Source organism: Hemicordylus capensis, chromosome 6 (assembly GCF_027244095.1).
Source record: "Hemicordylus capensis ecotype Gifberg chromosome 6, rHemCap1.1.pri, whole genome shotgun sequence".
Lineage (NCBI taxonomy): Eukaryota > Metazoa > Chordata > Lepidosauria > Squamata > Cordylidae > Hemicordylus > Hemicordylus capensis.
This window is the reverse complement of record NC_069662.1, coordinates 12,131,828-12,151,096: the sequence shown is the minus strand read 5'-3', so window position 1 is coordinate 12,151,096 and position 19,269 is coordinate 12,131,828. Positions and strand designations below refer to the sequence as shown.

Genomic DNA, 19,269 nt, shown 5'->3' with positions numbered 1-19,269 from the left:
GCTCCACCATCTGGAATCTACGTGAGAGATAAGAGCAGAACTACTGCAAAGCAGTGCCTCCTATCCCCAACTCCCCCAGGTGATCCAGAAGGATACCATGGTTGATGGTATTGAATGTCACTGAGAGATCCAAAAGAACCAACAGAGTCACACTCCCATTGTCAATTCCCTGGTAAAGGTCATCCATCAGGCTGACCAAGGCCATCTCAACCCTATAGCCTGCTCTAAAGCCAGTTTGAAATGGGCCTAGATAATCGGTTCCCCCAAACTTCCTGGAGCTGGCTAGCCACCACTCTCTTAGTCACCTTGACCAACCATGGGAGGTTGGAGACTGGCCTATAATTATCTATGACTGATCCTGAGGGATCTAGGGAAGGTTTCTTAAGAAGCAGTCTGGCCATTGCCTCCTTCAAACAAGGAAGCATCCTATGCTCCCTCAGCGATGAGTTAATGATATAAACTAGGCCACCTCCAACAATTTCCCTGCTAGATAGAAGCGGCCAAGTTGGGCAAGGATCCAGAGAACAAATGGTAAGCCACACCACTCCAAGTAGCTTGTCCACATCCTCAGTCGTCACAGATTGAAACTAATCCAATCTAATACTGCAAGAGGGATTGCTGGACACCCCCTTAATAGACTCTGCAGAAATAGTGGAGTCCAAGTTAACCTGAAAACAAGATGTTTTATTCACAAAGAACCCATTAAAAGCGTTACAGCTGAACATAGTCTCCAGGGACTGACTCGAAAAAGAAGGAGCTTGAATTAAACTCCTCACAGCCTGGGATACCTCTGCTGAATGCGAACCTGCAGATGCAATGAGTGCAGACCAAAAACTGGGGGTTTTTGCTGCACACACCGCTGCTGCATAAACCTTCATTACCTGAATGTGAATTTACCCAGTCTATGTGTGGGTATTTGAAGTCACCCATTATTACTGCCCTGTCCTCTTCGACACCTCTCTTATTTGCTTCTCCAACTCCAGGTCACTCTTAGCACTTTGATCTGGAGGGTGATAGCATGTCCCTAGTAACACATTTCCTTTCATTCCTTGTATTTTTACTCATAATTATTCTGTGGAGGACTCTAGTCTAGTTTGTTGGAATCTATCCCTTCTTTAATATACAGTACTCCTCCTCCCCCAATCCTCCCCTCCCTGTCCCTTCTGTAGAGTTTATATCCAGGAATAACAGTTTCCCACTGGTTCTCACCATTCCACCAGATTTCCATTACACCCACTATATCTATTTTTCATTGGTAACCAAGCACATCAGCTCACCCATCTTCGTTCAGCAACTTCTGGCATTGATATATAGACACCTATATGCCAAGTCCCTCACCTGGATTTGGCATATGCTATCTCCATCATTTGACCTTCTTGGCCAGCTGTCATGTGTTTCCTTCTGCCCAGCTTCTGACTGTACTCTGTCTCCTTCTGGTTGATCTGAAACAAGAGCACCATCACACCTTAGGGGATTTTGCTGGCCGAGCCAGATACCAGCTGTTTCCTGTTCGCAACCCCCCAGGTGTCATTTTAAAAGATGCTCTGTGACCTTTTTTATTTTAAGCACTGGTTTTCAAGGCAAGAAGAAAACTTTCTTGATAAGATGTCTGGTTGCCAGGCAACCAACAAGTTCCTCCCGGACACTTCCCCTAATTTAGCTTTTAAGCATCCTAAATGGGTAAAACAAACCAGGAAGTCGAAGCAATGCCCCCTTTCCCTAGCTACCAATTAGTTTTTTCTCTTTGACTCTGTTGTTGGGTATTGTGTTTCTGTTCCCTCCTTTACTCCTCTCTCAAGATGTGCCAAAAAAAAAAAAATTGAATTTGTACGGAATTTGCTCAAATTCTATTCAAATTTGCCTGGATTCAAATTGTTTCGAATGAATCCCATTAGGTACAAGCAGTTTTGAGTCAGAGCGATTCGAATTTGATTTGAAGAATTTCATTTGAATATTTGGCACATCCCTACTCTGCTCATTCTACAAAGTCTCCTTTCTCCTTAGTAATCTCACCTTTCTCCACAACCTACCCGGAGCCATCCTCATCTGTTTGCTCCTCAGACTGTAGATCAGGGAGTTGAGAAAGGGTGTGATGACTGCTGGTCGCTCTGTGATTAGTATACCCACCTGCAGCAGCTTCATTGGCTACGAGTCTGCTTCTGGGCCAGATTCAAAGTGCTTGTTTTACCCTTTAAAGCCCTACATGGCTTGGGGTTGGGATATCTGGATGCCAGCTATTAATTACTGACTACAAATTCACCTTAATCCAATGGGATTTATACTTAAGTTCCTATCCATTGATCCACAGCCTAGATGGTCACTTACCATTCTGGAGAAACTTACCTCCATGGGCTTAAATCCTCTTGCTCTACTAGAGTTAGGATTGGTTGGTGCAAAGAAGGCAGTACGTCGAAGAACTGAAGATACTGAACTGCAAGCTGAAAGGGCTCTTTTGCCTAATTATTATTCTCCGCTAAAAAATGAGAGGTTTGTCCCGGCTTGTTATTTTTATTCTATATCCGTTAATAAATATACGTGGGCCTTTTCGAGAGTGTGCTTCAATGCAATTCCTTCAGCTCTTTTAGTAGGGAGATATCAGCACCTCCCTGTTCAAGATAGAAAATGTGGTGATATAGAAACTAGAGATCATATTTTGCTCCACTTTAAGCTCTATCATGTGGTTAGACAACGATTGATCTCCGCGTTGATACACAGCAGGGGCGGGGGGGTCATCTGATGAGGCTCGTGTAAAATTTCTTTTGTCGGATTTGGATGAAGTAGTATCTTATGTTACAGCTAAATTTTGTTATATTATTATTAGTTGCAGAAGATCTATGTACTTATAAACTGTATGTTTTATTGTTCATTAGGTTTAATGCACTATGTCTTGGTCCATGATCGTAAATTTAGTAAAGTAAAGTAAAGCTGGATTACATTTGCCCATATGACTCTGTCATGGCCCTTTGTTCTAATTCTAGGCCTCGCTCATGATCCCACCATTGACTGAGATCCTGTTGGTGGGGACTAGAGACAAGGCCTACTCACTTGTGGGTCCTCAGCTTTGGATGCCCTCCCAGATGAGCTTCATAAAGCTCCCTCCCTCTGGATCTTAAGAAACAATTGAAATCCCATCTTTTTTTAGAGATACTTTTCAGGTTGTTTTTTTCCTCTGTCTATGTCCAGTAATTTTTTAAATCTAGAAATCTGATTTTAACTGGTTTGTAATTGAAATTTATTAACTTTATATTGTTTTAAATGTTTTTGGGGTTTTTTTGCCTTTGTGAGTTGCCCCAAGCAGTATCACACTGCTTTGTTTAAAATATTGTTTAAACAATATTTTAAACAAAGAAATAAAAGACCATTAGTGCTTCAGGGACCTCTGACAAGCTTTCCCCATCTGGAGTTAAATACATCTCTACAATTGTGGCTACCACTAGGTGGAAGGCTATGGTGGATAAGGCCTTGATACAACTGCTTTGGTTTGGAATTTTCATCAGGGTGAGAGTCACAACACCATAGGATACTACAATCAAATACAAGTTGCCTAAAAACCCAGAATTTATCATATCTGTTGGACTGGGAGGTTTATTTTTTGCTTTCTTTTCTCCTCCTGGCTTGTTTACACTAGGGATGTGCAAAACGTTTCAACATAGAAACATTTCAACTCGAAGTGGGCCGTTTCAAATGTTTCGAGCTAGCAACAAAACATCGTTTAAATAAAGGACCAGTTTCAGACTTGGAGCAAAACAACCTCATTTTAATTTGAAACATTTCAATGTTTTGAGGGCCTTTTTGGAGGCCAGTTTCCCCCTTGCTGATTGGTCTTCTGAAACTGGCTTATGATTGGCTTGTGAATTCCTGTCTTTGTTGTATTGTTATCATACAAATCAAGTGCTGTCATGGGCAATTGTGCCTCCCATTGGCTGGGGGGAGGGAGGAAGGAGGGTGCAGCCCCAAAGGAGGGAGTTTCAAAATGTATTCAAAGGGACTGGGAAGCAGACATACCCCTTACAGTGTGCCTCTCTTGAAGAGGAGACATCAAGAGAGGAGGAAGGAAGGTTCGATTTTGTGGCTTTCTCAGCACCAAGTATAATATGCTGTGCTAATGCTACTATAACTATTTGGTCTTGTTGGATTTCAGAACTTAGGTGCCTGCATTCCTTGAGTTATGTTTTATTTTGTTTTGTTTGTGAGATAGTGTTGTGGTGAGAAATGGACAGTGGCAGCAGGTGTGTGCGCGCGTGCACATGCGCGCAATATTTCTTGGTGATTGCTGTGATGAGGTCCATGTCTGGCCTTGAGATTAACTTGTGCTTCACTCCTCTGGTCTCCTCTGCAGCCTGCATTGCAAGGTGTATTCCGTTGAAAAGGTGGCTAAAATTGCTTTAGTTGAGCTTATGGCTATGCTTGCTCCTATGAATGCTGCTGTGGCAGCTGTTGCTATTCTAGGAACATAAGGAGTCATAATTGTGTAAGAAAGTGCAACTTGTGCCAGTGATGTTACTACAGCAAAGGCACTGTTATTAAAATTTGTTAATAATAATCTGCTTGCCCATATCTTTTGTGGGTTGGGTGGTAGGTAGACTTACCACCCAACCCACTTTGGTGTCCACTTTGGAGTAGAAGCTACTCACGGGGAACAATGGAATGTTTTGAGTTATTCCATTGTTCCCTATGGCCAAAACACTCAGAACTGTTCGGGTTTTGTTTAGTAGAAACAACTGGTTTGAGAGCTGTTTTGATGAAATGTTTCAGCCATCTGCATTTTCTTTCAAGCTCAAAACAAATCACGAAATCCATTTCATGCACATCCCATGTTTACACTGTCCTTTCTCTTCAGCAACCTGCCTAGTGCCTCCTTCACCTGGTCATTCCTCAGACAGTAGATCAGGGGGTTGAGAAAGGGTGTGACGGCCGTGTAGAAGAGTGTTACTGCCTTAGTGACCTCTGACTGATTTTCTCCTTCTGGGGCTAAATAGATCGCTGTCACTGAGCCATAGAAAAGTGTCACCACTACCAGGTGGACAGAAACAGTGGAGAAGCCCTTCTTACGGCTGCCCTGGTTGGCAGTTTTCATCAGGGTGACAATCACAATGCTGTAGGACAACACAGCAAAGAAGGCATTGCATAAAATATGAATATTCAGGAAATACTGGACACGGGGGACATTTCCTAGTGGTGGACAGGCCAGTTGCAGAAGTGGTCCAGGGTCGCACAGAAAGTGGTCAATGACGTTGGGGCCACAGAAGGACAATCTGGAGATAAAAATCACAGCCACTGAGTACCACAGGAAGCCAGTGACCCAACAGGCAGCCACCAGGGCACAGCAGGAATGATGGGACATCATTTGCGGGTAGCGCAGTGGGTGGCAGATGGCCAGGTAGCGATCCTAGGCCATGGCTGAGAGGAAGAAGCATTCAGTGGCACCAAGTGAAAAGAAGACATAAAACTGGAGGAAGCAGGCATGGAAGGAGATGATCCCACTTGGAGATGCCAAGTCCAAAAGCATCCGGGGCACAGTGGCAGACACATAACACATCTCTAGCCAGGAGAAGTTGCTCAGCAGGATGTACATGGGCAGCTGGGACAAATGGATGTCTATGAGCACCACTGTGATGATGATGATGTTTTCGGCCAAAGTGAGGATGTAGAGAAGAGTGAAGAAAATGAGGAGCAGGAGCTTCTTCTGCTGTCCACCACCAAAGCCCAACAAAATGAATTCCTGGACTGTGGTCTCATTGACCAGCTCCATCTAGAATCAGAAAACAGAAGACCATCACATACTATGATTGTGTGCCTCTCTCTTTCCACTGATAGAAGAAATCTAAGCAGGTTTGGCACTTAAGCCATTGTTAAATTGCTACCTTGTTTCAGCTTTACAACTGTGCTTCAACGTTACAATACTCACCACGGGAAGGAAGACTCAGCTAGATGGTTGCTAGTGTGCAGGCTAGGTGAAGAGGAAATGATGAAAGTAGCTCAGGCTCACATTGTTATGTTACTAGACTGCTGTAATATTGTGCAGTATGTCAGCCTTTGACTTAAGACACGGTTTTCAGAAACCAGCTGTGTCATAAGTCTTAAGACTGCCTGTAGTAATAGTGTTAGTCTTCATTTTGTGCAGAGACCGGATACGATAACAAGATTTACACACACTCCTGTAACACACTGGCCCTTGGCTAACTCTTTCTCTACCTCTCCTCAAATCCTCAGTGTCTATTCAGTCCTTTAAAGGTATTTCAGGATTAGGGGATCAGAAGCTATGATGATCATTCAGCCACTTTAATATTTATTAGCATCAGTAGATGGGAAGGTATGATGGAAGAGCCTCTTTTAAAACCCCTGACTTGGCTAGACATCTTCCACAAGAGAGAGATTTCTGCCATCATTTCAAACTCTTTTTTTCAATCCTTCCCTTGCTGCCTGGATCCTGGCATTGCTATTAGCTAGAGGGCAGTTGCGGTTGATGAGGACACTGCCGACGGTGGGTGGGGTGATGAGAGGCGCCTATAAAAATTAACAGGTGCTTACCAATGTTAAGGCTAATGTTAACATTACCTGCAAGCTACCTCAATCAGTGGTGCTCAGCCCGGGATCCCATGTGGGGCACTGGCACCCCACCTGGCACCCCTGCGGCTGGCAGCATAGCCCTGTCCTTTGTGTTGGGAATTCTCTCTGGTAAGAGAAACCCTTTTTCATTAACTTGGCAAAGAGGCACCTTTTAATATGGTGATTCTCTTTATTTAGCAGGGGGAGAGTAACTGGCCCTATCCTCCCCCAGCACAGTATCTCCAGTGACTGTTACTGGTGTCTATCTTATGCTTCTTTTTAGATCGGGGACAGGGATCCATCTTATTTATTTGTTATTTCTCTGTGTAAACTGCCCTGATCCATTTTTGGAAGGTATAGAAATCAAATGAATGAATGAATGAATGAATTATAGCAGAGTGCACAGAGGCACAACACAGCGGAATTTAGTTAGGCCTGGGTGTATGCTGAGAGTAAAGTAACTTGGAGCCAGTTCATCGTTTCAAATTAATATAAGTAGTATTTATTAGAGAACTCCATTCTAGATAGGAAAGTGAGGAGATAGGATCTCTAATCTATCTATCCCGATGGATGCAGATGGATTCTTCATCTCTGCACACATGGTGCAGGGGAGAGGAGCTTGCATGTTGCAAGGTAGAAGGAAGGGAAGAAGAAGAGAAGAGGAAGGAAGTGGCTGGAAGTAAGTAAGTCCCTAAGAGTAGCAATCTACAAATCAAAGGGATAGTGTCAGAGCAGTAGAGAAGGGATGACCAATGTCTTGACCCTCTAGCCCTCTGACTCACTAGTCTGTCCTCCTATGTCATTGAGACAAGAGACAGCATATAGTCCTTCACTTCCAACACTCTGCACATGCCCCCTTCCCCTGGGTGCTGCCCTCACTGGCTGCTACTGCCAGAGGGTCAATCGTTGGGGCAAGTCTGGGCTTCCTCTCTTCCTTAAAATTGCCATTTGTCAAAAACCAGGATCAAAAGCTGCTGGGACCCATCCCTCTGTGGTTTCCACTCCAGTCTGTCGCGTCTTAGTAATGGTTACCATTTCTCTATCTCCATAGCATTCAAAATGCTGCTTTCTGCTTTCTCGAGCAGAAATGTGCATGGTCAGAATGTGGAAGGTGGGAGCATGTGGCGCTTTCCTGGTCTTACCGTGGCGTTCAGCTTTAGCATTCCCAGGTCGTGTGAATAGCTTGATGGGAAGAAAGGCAAGGAATGTGCAGATCAGAGTTTGAATGCTGGTGTTAAGGATTTGGTAGAACTTGGGAATGTGTCCCTCAAGAACAATTATTATAATAACAAAAATATATAATAAACAACTCTTTGGGGCTGGTGGCTTCCCATTGCTGTGCTGGAACAGAGGCAATTCCCATAGCTAATGGTTGATTCCCTGAATTCAATATCTGCTATACACAGATAATTTTGAACAACTAGCTGGGTGCAGTATGTTATGGAAGGGATTCTGTAGTGGACTGGTGATGTGATAGAGAACATTCTGTTAAAAAAACTGTGGCCAGCCTGTCCTGCAGCAGCAGGTTTTCTCAATTTCTCTCAAAGGATGGAGGTGCTGCCGTGTGGTAATAAGAAAATTGCCCTTGCACACAGAAAACTAGCATGTCATAATGAGGGGCTCAATAGGCCTGGAGGTGTGGCATGGCACAGGGGTGTGTGCCTCAAGACTGTGACACAATCCAAATCACCCTCCTGAAACTGCTACTAGAAGGGAAGAATTGCATGTACTCGGTTTTTTTTTTTAATGCCTATATGTTTTCCCCTCCATAGCTAACTGCATTAGTGATTTCCAGATTCAGCCAGTTGTAGGGCACAGCTCCCAACTGAAACAGTTTGCCCCTCAATTGACATGAACATTGAAATCACCAAGAACTAAAAGCCTCGGTTACCTCAGAGCCCACCCCGCCACCGCCTCCATCAAACCGGATAAACCCTCTGGCGGTGCATTAGTTGGTCGATACACCAACCAGATAGCTACAAAATCATAACCATGGAAACACAATTTGGTTAGGTCCTCCATGCTCCAATATTCTACCTGCATAGACTATAGTGGCAACAGTAAAAGCTGGGGATTAGTGTCACAGCAATGTTTAAGAAGAATTTGGTATGGTAACATGTGCCTCTGAGCATACAGTGAATGCTGTAACCTCAGCAGGCAACAATTACGATCAACACAATTCGTAAGACAGAGTCAGAGAAGGGATTTTGCAAACACAAATAAGCACATATAAGGCATAACATTATTATTTTTCTAAATTAAGGAATGAAAATAAAGTCTGCATGAGGGAAAATATCAGCAAGGTAGCTTGGTGACCAGAAGTGGACTGCACACCGCAGGAAAGAGGACTGCAGAGGTGTGCTGAAGAGCAGAATTGAGGGGCGTGCCAGGTGGAGCTGATGCCGGCTCCCAGATGGGGTTGATCTGTCCATAAGTTGCACATCCTGGAAAAATAGTTGCTCCTGTGCATTCAAGTCAGCAAAAAAGTTGTGTTGAAAAACTCATAATCCTTTTACAGATCGAACAACGGTTCATTGTCAACAAATTTGGAAGCATCTGTGCATCGTCTGGTCACCCCACTTTGGAAGCAAAACTGAAGGTGGGATAAGTCTGGAAATAATAAGTCTGAATAATTTCCATCTGGAAAACCTCTAAGAGAGTCACTGCTTCAAAAGGCACCTCTTTCCCCAGATAGCAGGGTTTGCTCCCTGCCATGGCTCAGATCTAAATCCACCCCCCCCACCCAGCTGCTCTTTTGCTGTTGGTTCCAAGAAGCCATTAGAGGGAATTTGCTTGCTGGGGAAATAGGACCTGGTTTGTGTGTGCACACATGTGTGCATGTGCTTACATGCATGCAAAACCTTGAGTGGGACCATAATGGGGCATGGGTGGAGAGCTGATCTTGTGGTAGCAAGCATGAGTGCTTTTAGCAACCCATTGCTAAGCAGGGTCTGCTTTGGTTTGCATTTGGAGAAATGACTACATATGAGCACAGTTTGCTGTAAGATATTCCCCTTAGTGGGTGGGGTCATAGCTCAGTGGTAAAGCATCTGCCTGCATGCAGAAGGTCCCAGGTTCAATTCCTGGCATTTCCAGGTGGGCCTAGGAAAGACTCCTGCCTGAAACCTTGGAGAGCCAGGTACTGAGCCAGATGACCAATGGTCTGACTCAGTAAAAGGCCACTTCCTAATAAAGGATTACCCATCCCCACCCATTCTACAGTCTTGATCTAGGTCACTTCCCTGGAGCTGCTGTTTAGGAAAAGCAGAGTGCCAGGCCCTCTTGTATGATGACACCAAGTTCTGAATGGAAGGTGTGCACTTGCTGTGGTGTGTACATCCTTGCAATAAGGAGACTAGAAACTTCATGATCCCACCCCCCACCCCCTGCCACCCGGCCATAGTTTTAGAATGGTCTCTCATAGGGGTTCTTGAACTTGAATGATGGGAGGTGCACATTTGAATGGAGGGCAAGTTTTTCATTGCCTTGCAGTAAAGGAAAAATGCACTTCTTTAACAATGAAGAAGCTAGAGAAGGTTAGCTTTTTACTTCTGGAGGCAGGGAGACCACACCTCTGAAAGAAGAAAACCATGCTCAAGGAAAAATTCTTGAAATAGCAGGCCATGACAGTGGCTGAATGGGTAGCTTGCATTAATCTTTGTTTAGCACTCATCCTACAAACACAGACACAGAAAGACACACACACACACACACACACACACACATTGATTGTCATTGCTATATCCCGAGCACAAATGAAAACCAGTGGTCAACATCCTGTCTATATTACTTGATGGAAGTCTCATTGAAATTAATAGGTTAAGTTACACATGACTACATTGTCCTGCTAATTTTAATGGAACTTCCACTGAGTAATGTAGTCAAGATGTCAGCCAATGATGTTTGAAGCATACCTATCATTGTTTGCATTGCATTTCGATTGCTCCTAAGCGTCCCCTCCGGCCTGCTTCAAAATTGGCCCCTTGGTATACGGAAGATCTACGGGGGCTGTAGCGGCAAGGTAGGCGACTGGAACGCAAGTGGAGAAAAACGCGACTCGAATCCGACAGATTACGACATGGAGCACATTTAAAGATCTATGATCAGGCGATACGTGCGGCAAAGAAGCGGTTCTTTTCTGCCTGTATTGCCTCTGCAAGTTCACGCCCAGCGGAGTTGTTCAGGGTTGTCAGGGGACTAGTATCTGCTCCCTCTCCCTTGAACCAGAATTTGGAGGCATCAGTTACCCGCTGTGGTGTGTTTAATGAATTTTTCGCAGACAAAATCTCTCGGATTCGGGCCGACCTAGATGGAGACTCCACAATTAATCTGATGTCTGAACTGGAGGTGTCCGACAACTCCTCTTATACGATTCGACTGGATCAATTTCAGTTTGTGACTCCTGAGGATGTGGACAAGCTGCTTGGAGCGGTGGGGCCTACCACTTGTTCTCTTGATCCTTGTCCAACATGGCTTGTTCTATCTAGCAAGGAGGCTGTTGTAGGCGGCCTGGTAGAAATCATAAATGCTTCTCTGAGGGAGGGCAGGATGCCTCCTTGTCTTAAGGAGGCAATTATTAGACCTCTTCTAAAGAAGCCTGCGTTAGATCCCTCAGAGTTGAGCAATTATAGGCCAGTTTCCAATCTCCCATGGCTGGGCAAGGTAATTGAGAGGGTGGTGGCCTCTCAGCTCCAGGCGGTCTTGGAGGAAACTGATTAGACCCATTTCAAACTGGTTTTCGGGCAGGCTATGGGGTGGAGACTGCCTTGGTCGGCCTGATGGATGATCTGCAATTGGCAATTGACAGAGGAAGTGTGCCTCTGTTGGTCCTCTTGTATCTCTCAGCGGCTTTCGATACTATCGATCATAGTATCCTTCTGGAACGTCTGAGGGGGTTGGAGGTGGGAGGCACTGTTTTACAGTGGTTCTGCTCCTACCTCTCGGACAGATTCCAGATGATGTCGATTGGAGATTGTTGCTCTTCAAAATCTGAGCTTAAGTATGGTGTCCCTCAAGGCTCCATACTCTCTCCAATGCTTTTTAACATCTACATGAAGCCGCTGGGAGATATCATCAGGGGATTTGGAGCTGGGTGTTACCAGTATGCTGATGACACCCAGATCTACTTCTCCATGTCAACTTCTTCAGGAGTTGGCATATCCTTCCTAAATGCCTGCCTGGAAGCAGTAATGAGCTGGATGAGGGAGAATAAACTGAGGCTGAATCCAGATAAGACGGAGGTACTTATTGTGTGGGGTCGGAACTCTAGAGACGATTTTGATCTGCCTGTTCTAGACGGGGTCACACTTCCCCAAAAGGAACAGGTTTGCAGTCTGGGAGTACTTCTGGATCAACGTCTCTCCTTGGTTTCTCAGGTTGAGGGGTGCCTTCTATCAGCCGGGGTGCCTTCTATCAGCTCCGGCTGATACGCCAGCTGCGCCCGTTTCTCGAGATCAATGACCTCAAAACAGTGGTACATTTGTTGGTAACCTCCAGACTGGACTTCTGTAATGCACTCTACATGGGGCTGCCTTTGTACGTAGTCCGGAAACTTCAGTTGGTTCAGAATGCGGCAGCCAGGATGGTCTCTGGGTCATCTCGGAGAGACCACATTACTCCTTTGTTGATGGAGTTACACTGGCTGCCAATAGGTTTCCGGGCAAAATACAAAGTGCTAGTTATCCTATATAATATAACGCTAGGGTACCTGCGTCCGTGTCTCTGGCGGGTGTTCTGCGCATGCATGGCTAGGGTATCTGCATCCGTGCCTCTGGGAGGTGTTCTGCGCATGCGTGGCTGCGCTTGCAGCCTGATTGGCTGGCGCACGCGGATGGAGAACAGTGGCGGTGGCGGCCATGGCTGCTGGTGGGACGGGCCTGGCAGCGACGGGGACAGGCCAAGGAGCTGAGGTGGTGGGCCTGGCCGGGCGAGTCAAGGAAGCGGCAGGGGAAGCCGGGTGAGGCGGTGGCAGGCCCAGGGGGCAGTGGGCCCGGCCGGAGCCGCGGGCTTGGCCGAAGGAGGCGGTAGGCCCGGCCGGGAGGAGGCGGCGGGGGAGGCCAGAGAAGGCGGCAGTCCTGGGGGAAGCTGGAGCCCGGCGGAAGTGGTCCCGGGGGAAGCCGGAGGAGGTGGCGGGCTGGTGGCCGACATCAGGCTCCGCGGGCTGGCGGCCGACATCGGGCTCCGCGGGCTGGCGGCCGACATCGCGCACCTGAAGGAGCCCAAGCTTGGCAGCGGCGGTGGCAGCCTCCTCCTCCTTCTGGCCCCGCTGGAGGCAGCGTCCAGCCCGGAGCTGCGGGCTGCCGAGCTGGCCCGCAGCCGAGCTGGCTCCTGGCGGCCGAGCTGGCCCGCGGCAGGGACCACCCGGCACCACTGCCGCCGCCAGTTGCCGGAGGAGGCCCGAAGGAGGTTAGGCGGGGGCGCAGGCAGCCAGGCTTGTTTCGCTCTTCCTTCTCTTCGTGGGGGGGCGAGGAGCCCCATTACCACTGCGCGGGGCTTGCTCCCGAAGAGAGCGGGCTGATGGGGGCGTCGAGGCCTCTGTCTCCCCCGGGGGGGGTGAGAGGGGATGCAGCAACGGTTCTTCTAGCGCCCGTTATTGTAACGGGCCTAATGTGACTAGTAACTTATAAAGCCCTGGGTATTTAAGAGAGCGTCTTCTTCGCTATGAGCCCCACTGGCCGTTGAGGTCACTTGAGGAGGTCCGTCTCCGGTTACCGCCAACTCGTTTGGTGGCTACACAGAAACGGGCCTTCTTGATCACTACCCCAAGATTGTGGAATGCGCTCCCTGCTGAGATACGATCCTCCCCATCTCTTGCAATTTTCAGAAAACACCTGAAAACACATCTCTTCAACCAGGCTTTCTCAGCTTTTTAAAACTTGTTTTTAAATTGTTCTGATTATTTAATTGTTTTATGATGTTTTTAATTATTAATAATTGTTTTATGCTTTATAATTTTTGTTTTAATTATTAACTGATTTTAATGGTGTTTTAATGTACACTGCCCTGAGCCTTTTGGAAGGGCAGTATAAAAGTTTTAATAATAATAAATAATAATAATTTCATGGAATAACAAAATCACACAACTCAAGTTGCTAAACACACAATCCATTTTATTGTATTAATTAAAGAACCTACCCCAGTAACCTTTGGGCCTTGTATTCTGTTAGTTAAGGTAAGAGAATAATGTCCTCATAGTGAAATGTGGTTGCCAAGCAAACAAAAAGCACCTCCCTGATTTCTACCTCTGCTTATTTATTTATTACATTTCTATGCCGCCCTTCCAAAAATGGCTCAGGGTGGTTTACACAGAGAAATAATAAATAAATAAGATGGATCCCTGTTCCCAAAGGGCTCACAGTCTAAAAAGAAACACAAGATAGACACCAGCAACAGTCACTGGAGGTAGTTTGCTGGAGTAGATAGGGTCAGTTACTCTCCCCCTGCTAAATAAAGAGAACCACCACGTTAAAAGGTGCCTCTTTGCCAAGTTAGCAGGGTTTTTGGCATCCTAACCATGCTGAAAACACTGAGGGGGGGGGGGAAGTGCCTCCTGTGTCCAACTGTAAAGACATGTAAAAACTTGTTGACTGTGTGGTGAGAAGCATCCACAGTGTCTCTTCTCTTTTGCCCCCTCACTTTTCTTTTCCACAACCTGCCCAGTGCCTCCCTTACCTGATCATTCCTCAGGCAGTAGATCAAAGGGTTCAGAAAGGGTGTAATAGCAGTGTAGAAGAGCATTGTTGCCTTATACCTGGGCTTAAGTAAACCCCTGCCACTGAGCCATAGAAAAGGGTGACCACTGCCAGGTGGAAAGAGATGGTGGAGAAGGATTTCATTCGACTGCCTTGGCAAGAGGTTTTCATTAGGGTGAAAATCACAACCCCGTAGAATAGTACAACAATGATGAGATTGACTAAAATAATTGCATTCATCATAAACTGGGTGATAGCAGGAGTGTTCCCTAGTGGAGGGCAGGCTAGCAAGAAAATTGGCCCTGGATCACATACCAAATCGTCAATTATGTTTCCCCCACAGAAAGACAACTTGGAGATCAAGATCACTAGGGCAGAGCAGGACTCTTGGGTCATCAGTTGCGGATAGCGCAGTGGGTGGCAGATGGCCAAGTACCAATCGAAGGCCAGGGCTGAGAGAAAGAGGCATTCGGTGCTGCCAAGAGAGAAGAAGATGTAGAACTGGAGGAAGCAGGCATGGAAGGAAATGGTCCTCTGAGTGAAAGTCAGGTCAAACAGCATCTGGGGTACAGTTGCACTTACGTAGCACATCTCTATCCAGGAAAAGTTGCTCAGCAGGGTGTACATGGGCAGCTGGACCAAATGGACACCTAGATGCACGAGTGCGATCGTGGTGATGTTCTCAGCCAAAGTGAGGACGTAGAGGATAGTGAGAAAGATGAGGAGCAGAAGACACTTCTGCTGCCCACCTCCAAAGCCCAGCAAAATGAACTCCTGGACTTCAGTCCCATTGGCCAGCTCCATCTAGAATCAGATAAAAGAATCATCAGAAAGAAATTATTGTCTGCCTGTCATAAATAATCATATTAGGGATGTGCACGAATCGCGATCCAAGTGTGATTCACAACACATCCCCGGCACCTTTAAAATGGAGGAGAGCAGGTGCAGACCTGTTCCTCCGCCACTCGCCACCACTTCCTGTATCATGGCGCTCCCCCAGCTATCATTGCATGGCGCATGCCAGCGGCACTCTTCCCAGCTGCCCTTGCATGACAGCAGCACACACATGGTCTCTGCACATGCATGATGGTCATTTGCATGGTCTGCATGGTTGCTGACCATGCAAATGACCTCCGCACATGCGCAGAGGCCATGTGCATGCTGATGTCACACAAGGGCAGCTGGAGAGAGCACTGCTGGCGTGTGATGGTAGCTGGGGGAGCACTGCCAATACAGGAGGTGACAGCAAGTGGCAGAGGAACAGGGATGCCCACGGTCTCCTCCTCCGTTTTAAAGGAGCCGGGGATGTGTTGTGAATCACGCTTCGAACTGTGATTTGTGGACACCCCTAAATCGTATGTATGAAATTTATAGTTACAGAATCAATGCTTACACAAATGTTTTGTGAAATAAACCCACCTTTGTGTAAAATACTTCAGCTGAAATCATATATTGTAGTTTTATGTTATACCAGATGAGGAGTATAACTGAAATATGTCATGGGATACCGTATTTTCCTTAGAAATGCTTGACTTCAGTTAGCTTATAGATACACACAAGGCTCATTCTCATGATCCGGATCAGGGTAGCACCCAGGCACAGGGTAGGAGAGGCGGGCACGCTCCTAATCAGCGGTCATGTGTCTGCAAAGATCAAGGTAGGAGGAGGGGAGAGTGATCATGAGGGAGCTGAGAGCTGGGTAGGGCGGTGTTTCATCCACCCTCAATAAAATGCTGTGGATAGAATGTGGGCGGTCTGCGCCCGTTCTGCCCAGGTCCCACACAACCACTCTCCGCTCCTTCTACCTTGATCTTTGCAAACACACAACCATCGATCAGGAGTGAGCACAGCTCTCCAATCCATCTGGACCCTGATTAGGATCATGAGAATGAGCCTAGAGAGACAGATGCTCCCGGTGGACTGGGCTTCCTTGTTTTTCATTTTAAATCCATACATTGCTTTCAAATGAATGTGACTTTCAATTGCATATGTTTTCAAATGGATGTGATTTTCAAATCCATATATTGTTTTTCCCTAGTCCTCAATGCATTGCATATGACCCTATATGAACAATTCTTGCAACACCACTGTGTTGCAATGGTTGGATTTCTCCAATGTGGGTGAGTGGATGACAAAATGGCAGTTGTAGTTCAATGTAAGCAAGTTTAAAGTGATGCATACTGGGGCAAAAAACCCCAACTTCACATATACACTGATGAGGTCTGAGCTGTCCATGACTGACCAGCAGAGAGATCTTGGGGTCATGGTGGACAGCTCGTTGAAAGTGACAGCTGTGAAAAAGGCAAATTCTATGCCAGGGATCATTAGGAAGGGGACTGAAAATAAAAATGCTAATCCTCTATAATAAGATCCCTTGGTGTGTGTCTGTGTCTTAGAAGGCTGGTGTCTGCGTCCGTGTCTCCCTTGGCTGTTCTGGGCATGCACAAAGCGCATGCCCAGAACAGTCCGAGGGAGACACGACCGCTGACACCAGGCAGCCATGCTGGCCGGTTCTCTTGCCACCGTCTCTGCCCGCCTGGCCGGAGAAAGGACGCCGGGAAGGGAAAGACGGCGGGGACGGGTAGCACTCTGGGCGGCGGGGGCGGCACTCTGTGCGGCACTCTGGGAGGCCAGAAGGGAAAGGACGCTGGGGAAGGGAAAGACGGGTGCCGGATGTGGGAAAGGACGCCGGGCAAGGACGCCGGGAAGGGAAAGACGGACGCCGGGAAAGGCGGACGCCGGGAAGGGAAAAACGCCGGGGGCGGGCGGCACTGTTGGTGGTGGGGCCAGCACTCTCTGCCCGACCAGGAGGCCAGAGGCAGCAACAGCGCACCCGGCCCGGCCGCAGGGAGGCAATGGCGACGGCGGCGGGTCCGGCCCGACCTCCAGGAGAGAAGCAACGGCGACAGCGGGTCTGGCCCGGCCACGAAAAGCCCAGAGGCGGCGATGGTGGGTCCGGCCCAGCCGCCCAAGCACACCGTGTTAAAAGAGAAAATTAAGTTCAAAACAAAGTTGGAAAAATAAACAACAGTGTTTAATCAAAAATTATGCACGAAGACTAGCCTGATAAGTAAAAAAAACCTTATTAAAGGAAGTGGAATGGCAAAAGAGAGAGGGCCAGAAGGGAGGGGCAAGGGCAAGAGACAGTGGGCCAGGGAGGAGAGGAAAAGACAGATGGGAGTGCAAAGGGGGGGGGAAGCCTGGAGAGTGGGGTGAGAAGAAGGGAAGGAGGTACAAGAGTGTGGGCCAGGAGAGAGAAAGAGAGGGAGAGTAGGTCAGTACTCTCATAAAAGGACCCCCACTCTCGACCACAGGCGCTAGCCCCAGCCGGGAATAGGAGGACGCAGTGCGACCAGAGGAGGCGAAGATAACTGGCCCCAAAAAACTACTAGTGCCCGTTATTTCAACGGGCTTAAAAATACTAGTATTTAATAATGCCCTTAAACAAATCTATGGTTCAGCCACATTTGGAGTACTGCGTACAGTTGTGGTCATCGTATCTTAAGAAGGAGATTGTAGAACTGGAAAAAGTGCAGAAGAGGGCAACCAAGATGAATACGGGCTTGGAGTACCTTTCTCATGAGGCAAGGCAACAGCATCTGGTGAGGAGACTACGGGGAGACATGACAGAGGTGTATAAAATTATGCATGATGTAGAGAGAGTGGACAGAGAGAAAATTTTCTCCCTCTCTCACAGCACTAGAACCAGGGGTCATCCCATGAAACTGAAGGCCAGGAAATTTAGGACTAACAAAAGGAAGTACCTTTTCACACAGCACATAATTAATCTATGAATTCTCTTCCACAGGATGTGGTGATGGCCACTAGTTTGGATGGCTTTAAAGGGGGCTTAAACAAATCCATGGAGGACACTTTAATTATTGTTTAATTATTTGTATTGCATTTCAAGGCATACACAAAATCTCACAATCAAGGTTGCCATATATAATCGCACACAATCCAGGGCTTTTAAAAAGGAAATTTCAGAATGGCACAATGGTATGTGAGTGTGATTCCTGTGAAAAGCATGCACCACTATAACATAAAACCACTCACTTTCCTTGTCTGTGCACTTTGTTTCCCAGAGTCATATTTTGTCACATTTAGAAGTCTCCACAGAGTGGGAGAAAGTCCTCAGAACTGGGAACTGACAGCATTATTGCAGAAGAGTGTTATATTCATGGGTGAAAACTTTGAGTCTGTGGGGAGCAGCAATGAAGTTTGTTTTGTGGGAAGTATCTTTCGCAATGGGAGGGGGAATGGGTATGCTTGATCAGACTGTGGGTTCTAGAGGAGTCTGGACTACTCACGATGTTTCTCAGCATCAGTCACCTTTTATATCGGCCAGGTTCAGACGTGACATGAAACCTGAGGCAGGCGAACCTGCAGTTTCAATTTTAAACTGCAAATCACACTGCAGACATTGGTCACACTGCGGCCCGCCAACCTCCAGTACCAAGAGAGGGGAGCCCCTCCCTGCTGCTGTGCCTCTGAGGCCGATCCCAGCAACCTCCAAGGCCAGACTGTGGGCAAAGCATCAGCACATCAGCAGAGCAGCTGCAATTGGCCACGACCTGGAAGGGGGTGTGCCGAGCGCGTTCGTGCATTTTCGGAGTGCTCTGCCTGCCCTCAGCATGGAAAGGGCATTTCAATCCCTTTATTCTTCTGACAGCAATGGCACCCGCCCACCCCAAGATCCCTGTATTCAAACAGTCTCGCAAAAGCACAATTTTGGGTGGGGTAGGGGTCTAGGGGTCATTATTTCCTTGTCACTGAGAAAAGGTAAGAGAATTTGAGGACTTCCTAGGAGGGGATATGTATATGAGGGAGGGCAAAGGAAGCTGGGGGTGGTGGTGGTCTTTCCCGCCGTGACCTGGGATGCTGTTACAAGGGATTACCCAGGCAAAGCAGTCCATGCAGACCAAAGGTTGCTGCTGGTGGGCTCCTCCTCTCATGAGAAGGTCAGTCTACTGGGGATGACCATGAAGCTGAAACCCCTAGGTCTCCCGTCGGACTGCATGCTCATAAG

At 47.1% G+C, this 19,269-nt stretch overlaps 2 pseudogenes; both read right to left on the bottom strand.

Moving 5' to 3' along the window:
- Window positions 1–4,801: 4,801 nt before the first annotated feature.
- LOC128330880 (olfactory receptor 11H6-like) lies at window positions 4,802–5,752 on the bottom strand (annotated as a pseudogene).
- A 2,418-nt stretch (window positions 5,753–8,170) lies between these two features.
- LOC128330879 (olfactory receptor 11H6-like) lies at window positions 8,171–15,044 on the bottom strand (annotated as a pseudogene).
- Between the last annotated feature and the right edge of the window lie 4,225 nt (window positions 15,045–19,269).